The sequence below is a fragment of the Camelus dromedarius genome, chromosome 17 (genome assembly GCF_036321535.1).
Source record: "Camelus dromedarius isolate mCamDro1 chromosome 17, mCamDro1.pat, whole genome shotgun sequence".
Taxonomy (NCBI): domain Eukaryota; kingdom Metazoa; phylum Chordata; class Mammalia; order Artiodactyla; family Camelidae; genus Camelus; species Camelus dromedarius.
In genome coordinates this window covers 15,495,334-15,501,430 of record NC_087452.1, presented here as the reverse complement: position 1 = coordinate 15,501,430, position 6,097 = coordinate 15,495,334, and positions in this window count along the sequence as shown.

Here is a 6,097-nt window from a genome sequence, read left to right as displayed (position 1 = left end):
TAAAACAGCCCCCTCCGCCGACTTTAATTAAACATATACTCAGCCGCGGCGAGTCTGGCATCTGCACCTGCCGCTGGGATCCCCTTTCTCCAGGCACCTGCGCTGGGTGGCTCTCCCGCCCCACCCACGCCCGCGCGCACGCGCAGTCGCGCAGCCCCGCCCGCGCCCCACTCCCCGGCCCGCGCCCTCTCCCCCCGCCCGCCTCCAGTCGGCGCCGGAGGAACAGATGGAGCGATCATCCTCTTCATTCCGCCAGAAGGGCCTCGCTGCTCTGGGGGGAGTTCTGCGGTTGTAAGACACATAATTAGACACGTCAGTGGACAATGCGGCGGATTAGAGGGGGTGGGCTCGCGCAACGGAGGACAGGCATCCTCATTGATGTGCGGCACGCCGAACCGCGGCGCTCACAGCCCTGCGCAGCCCGGAGGGAGCAGGGGCCACGCGAGCGCATCCCGGGTGGCGGGCCGCCTGCCTGCTGCCGCGCTTTGAACTCTCGGCCCTCTCTAGCAACATCTGACTGCTTTCTTTTTAAACACGGTGCCAGGATGAGTTATGCATAAAGGATGGCATGCATATTGACGGCTCACCGGTCAAGTCCCCTTGCTCCACGTGGCGGTGGGTTCCCCTCCACGCGCGGTAGACAGAGATGATCACCGACAGCCCGCGTCCCACAGGTGTGAACAACTCAGAAAAAGCCCATTGGAGTGGACACACGCTGGGACTCACACTTTCCTCCCCCTAGGAGTCACCTTGGGTGACTCAGGCCACCTCACCAGGCTCCACGAGGACAGCACCTAAGGCTGTAAAGAGCACGGGCTGCAGAGAGGGGAAGAGCCGGTTTGGAATCCAAGGCTGTCCCTTGCTGCCTGGATGACATCAGGCAATTTACCCAGCCTGGAACCCTGGTCTCTTCTTTGTAGTAACAGGGATAGTCTCTACCCCTCAGCCACTTGTGGGCTACAGTATCTTTGAACTGAGCTCCTTTGTAAAATCAGAGGTTTACTCAGATAACCAGAGAGTACCAGTTGAGTCCCGTGGGAAGAAGCAGAAGCCAAGACAGAATTAGACAAGCATCTTCTGTGAAGGATAAAGAGGAGAGGAAACAGGAGTAGGAGGAAAGGGCCTCAGGCAGAAAGAGGACTGAGACACCTGAAGGGAAGCAGGGAAGGCAGGCTTGGTAGGAGAGCCCCACTGAGTCGACATCCTGAGAGTCTCAGCTGCCAGAGCAAAAGCTGCCTGTGAGTGGAGTCCCGGGGCTGGGCAAGAGCAAGCACCTGGGAGCAGCCTGGGGAAAGTGTGGTCCCAGAGTGAACACTGCAGTGGATCAGGTGTGGCAGCCTGAAGCTGGCAGCTCCCCACACCCACCTGCAGGTTCTCCCTGGAGGGAGAGCTGAGCTGACACTCCCCTGGCTGTCCTGCTCCAGGCGTGGCCCCTTGACTGAGAAAAAGCCAGCTAGCACATTTCATTTCACTGGCCAGAGTGAATGATTCAGAGTTCTCCTAAACAGATCCAATCAGAGTGACTCTGAAGCCAGTTGCTGGGGAGGCTGGAAGAGAAATACTCCCTTTGTGGATGGATGTTAACAAGGAAGTAGGTAGTTACAGGGGCTGCTGGCAGCCACCTTGGGACAGCATGAGAGGTGTCCAAATTGGGATGTAGTCAACACTGAGGACAGTAGCGCAGACAAACCACAAGAAACAGGGCTTTGGTCAGATGGTGAGCAGCTGGGTTAGGCTTCTCCTGAAATCCATTCTATTGGATTCTATCATAAAAAAATAAACTCTCTTTACAGTGTGAAGCAGTTGTGTCAGGTTTCCTATTACTTTAAGAAAGGCCCCTGATTTGACCAGCAATAAGAGAAATGGGTGTCCTCTGATCTCCAAGAGTCAGCACAGGCACAGGGTCAAGCCTAATGAAACTGGAATTGGGGAAAGCGTGGTGCAGGGATCCAAGGCTGAGCTGCCTCCAACGGTGAGTCTGTGCCTATAGAAGGACTGAAGTGGAGACAGGCCCCGCCTGACATGCTGAGGACAAGACAAGCCTAGCACAGAGCTGGACACCTTGCAGTGGCTCCACAGTGATGACTGTTACTAAAAATCCTGTCTCTTCTCTAATTCAAGGGTATTCTTTCTATGAAACACGCCAGGCAGCAGTAGTACAACTGAGGAAAAGCTGCCAAGGAAGCACCTAGAGAATCTAGGCACCCATGCTTGGCAGATAACACTACATGGCATGAAAATTCCGATTAATCCAATTTACATCTGAGAGTAACTTCTTCCACTGCAGTAACACTATATCAGTGCAGCGATGGGAAGCCTTATTTGGGGAGCTTATTCAGTGACTTGTGAAAATACTCGTGACCTAGTGTGATGAGAGAAAAATGGATATGAAGTTTATGTAGTCATGATTCTTAATTTTTTTTAATGTGGGTCTAGATCTGTATATAAATATATAGAAAAAAGACTGGAACTAGAGACACTGAATAATTAACTGTGACTCCCAGGTGAGAGAGTTTTTCTTGAAGCTAAATGTGTTCAATTTAGAGGACTGACTCTTACCCTGAAATATCCTTTTACACTTGTGGTGACAACATCCTTTTATGGAAGCATGGCTCAGTAGAATGCTGGCAAAATGAGCGCTGGCAGCCTTATGCTCCTCCCTACCTCACCCTAGTTTCCGGGTTTCTTTCTAATTTTAATTATACAGAAGTCTGAATACAGAACTCTGGAACCTACTGCTCTAGAGGTAGCCAGGTAGGAATCTCTTTCCTCCTCCTATCCCTTTGGCCTTCTTCAGATTCCAGGCTCTTCCAGAAGAACCTGGCCCCAACTTAGCGGGAGTTCAGAGGAGGGAAATAATTTCCAGCCAGGAAGAATGTAGGGTGACCTCCTGCAGGAGGTGGCATTTGCACGGGGCCTTGAAGGATGGGTGAACTCATAGGGAGAAGAGAAAGCAGCACCCGAGTAAGGATGTCGAGGTGGAAAAACGCAGCCTGTATGGAAACATCCAGACAATAAATACGGAACCACGTTCTGTGGGCAAGGCTCTGGGTTGTACTAGGGATCCTGTTTTCAGGGGGGTCCCAGAGCTGGTGGTCAGACTGCTGGAGCTTCAGGCCAGATGGACTGGAAGCAGGGCTCTCAAGTCGCTCAGCTGTTGCTGCTGCTGCCGCCCGTGAATGCTGACTCTGGCAAGAGCAGTGCGGGATGGGCCCCTGGAAAGAGCTGGAGAGACAGCAGCCTACCACTTTGAGTACTTCAAGTACCGGAGGCAGAGCCTTGAGCACATGGCCCCAGCCAGGACTGAGGCTTGTGTGGCCAAGTCACTCCTTCTGGCATGTGGGAGGGGACAGGAGGGCAGATCCATGAAGCAGGATTCTTCTTGAAGGTACATCCTTTGTTTTTTTCCCAAGTGTTTAGGCATCAGATTCCACATTCATCCTTTTCCTCTCGCTTATCTTTTCACGACTTTGGAGAGCAGTCTTCCTTATCTAGGAAACAAATGGCCTCCACGGAGAGCTCAAAACAGCCAAGTCATTTATCTGTTTGACATGTGTTTCCCTGTTTGTTCTCTCCAGCCTTGAGACAAGAGTTGTGTCAACTGTGGATGGCTGTGCCCCAGTCACTTGAGAGTCATGAATCAATTTCCAGCTGCATTTATCACTTGCTGCCTTAAATCAAGTCTAATCAATGCTTCCTTCATTTGGTATGGATTGAAACTATATATAACACGCTCGGAAATCGGGCGGGGAAGGGAGCTGCAGATCACAAACAAAAATTCCGTCGGGGATTTAGATGGAATGATGTTAAGGAAACATTTGCAATCTTTGATTTGCTTTAATGGAGACACTTGACCAGTCACACAGATTTGTGTTTCTGAAGTTTTAACTTCAATCTACATGACATGCAATGACATTACATGACAGATCATTTTATACAGGAGGATGTCTGCATCTTCAAAGATTTTATAATTAATACATTCTGAAGCATTGGTATATTTTTAATAGAGGAACAACTCTAAAGGTGCCTAGAGTTTCTTCCTATATTCTCTTTAATTCATTTCCATTTCTCTTAGAGATGTCTCTTTTGCCACCATCGACTACGTGGGTTAATTTCTAGTTACGAGATAGAAAATAAAAATCTCCTTATAACAAAATAGATATCCAGGAGCCCCCTCTGATGTAAAAGAATCTTCTAAAGTCTTAATGGCTGAGAAAACTTGACCCTTTCTCTCTTATGCTCAAGTCTTGGTAATAGAATTTGATCCATGCAACCAAAATGGATTTTTCACTAACAGGTGTGAAACCCCCCCGCCCCCAGCTGTTCAACCGATTTAGACTGTGGTAGCAGGCAGTCCTATCTCATTTGTAAATTAATCCTGTTTGAGGGAAAGATGAGACCAGCACAGTCACTGGCACCTAAAACCGATCATGCCCACAGCAAGGCCCTGAGTCCTTCTTCAAGGCTAACAGAAGAGAGACAGAACACAGAAAAACAGGTCAATGATGATGCCAGCCCAGAATATGAGGCAGTGTGGTGATTCACTGACATAATTAATATTTCTATCTAATCTGCTGAACTGTGTAGACTTGCACCATGAGCATGCCTCAGGAGCGATTAACAGCGCCCTTATTTTCAAAGGGCTGGCTCTCCCAGCGACCTGTGGTCAGGTAGCTGAAAAGAGCCCTGTGCAGTTCTGGGAAGCCAGACAATAATAATAAACCCTCACACTGATTTAATACTTTCCAGTTTATAAAATGTTTTGAACATACACCCTGTAAGATAAGCAAGAAAGGGAGTTCTAGTCCCATTTCCAAGGTGAAGGGCGAGGTTCGGAGGCTGGCGTACTCCGACGGCCTGGTCGCACCTGAGCTGTGGGCCTGGAGCTCAATGCCTCGTCTCTCCAGCCCCAAAGCCTTGGTTCTTCCCACTGAGCTGCGGCTAGGCAGTTGCTAAGCCCTCCTCCCTGTGCTTTCCTTATTTTTTCTACTATTTTTTTCTTCTATTACCAAGGGATCTTGGGAAACGCACATGGTTACAAGAGATCCTTAGAGTTGCCTGGCAGGTTGTCTAGTTAAAAAAAAATAAATAAAAGTCAGCACCAGTGTTTTAAAGTCATCTTAAACAGAGACAGAGTACTATAGTATATCAAAGTTTTAACCATCTGTGAATAGAGGGTAAAAGAAACGCCACATACATGGAATTTAAAATTAAGGCGCTCGCTCACTCACGTTGTCTTTAAAACTCATGAGTTGTTCAGTGGGTTCCTTGGCTTTGAGGATGGCCAGGAAGGATCATGTTTGCCTATTCTTTGAGAAAAGGGGTAACAGGTTTTTCCACCCAAGACAAGTCTCACTGAAGAAGATCCTGTTTAGATTCCTATGTAAGGACAGAAGCTGATGGAAGGAAAATTTTCCACTACTTTAAACTTTCAGACAAGAGTGGGTTTGCTCAATCTCACGTTAGGAGAAGTAAGTGAGGGGAGTAACAGATAATGCATTTTCAAACTGGCTTCAGGCCATGTGCTACTGAGGAGAAATGCATTTTCAATGGTCACAGGGATTTTGAAGCTCTCCAGGGAGCCTGAGAAAAGTCTCGAACACATTGTAACAAAGCTGTTATAGTGTTCAGGAGTTAACATGCGTGTCAAATGGCACAGTCACTCCAACTCTTCTGTTAATACAACTGGAATTTAGAGTGGAAATACAAATTCTCAAAACCTATGTATTATACCCAGAGTAAAAGGGATCATAGCCTTTCCTGAAATAAAAATGCTACTGAGATGAATACGTATCAGATTTCATTTCATTTCCTCCCCAAAGCAAACTGGTTTATTCAATTTGTTTATTCATTCAACAAATATTTATGGAGTGCTGAGAACACGGGCGCTGATGACTCAGGGGTAACAAGACACGACACAGACACCTCCCTGAGAGCGTACACTCAAGTGGGAAAATTCACATTTAAAATATTGATGGAGACTTGCGTTTCCAATCAAGATGGAGTAACAGGAACCAGATCTACTCTCCCTCCTGATGTAACCAAAAAAGAAAAACAGATATCATACGTGAAACAATGGTTTTCACAACACTGGACA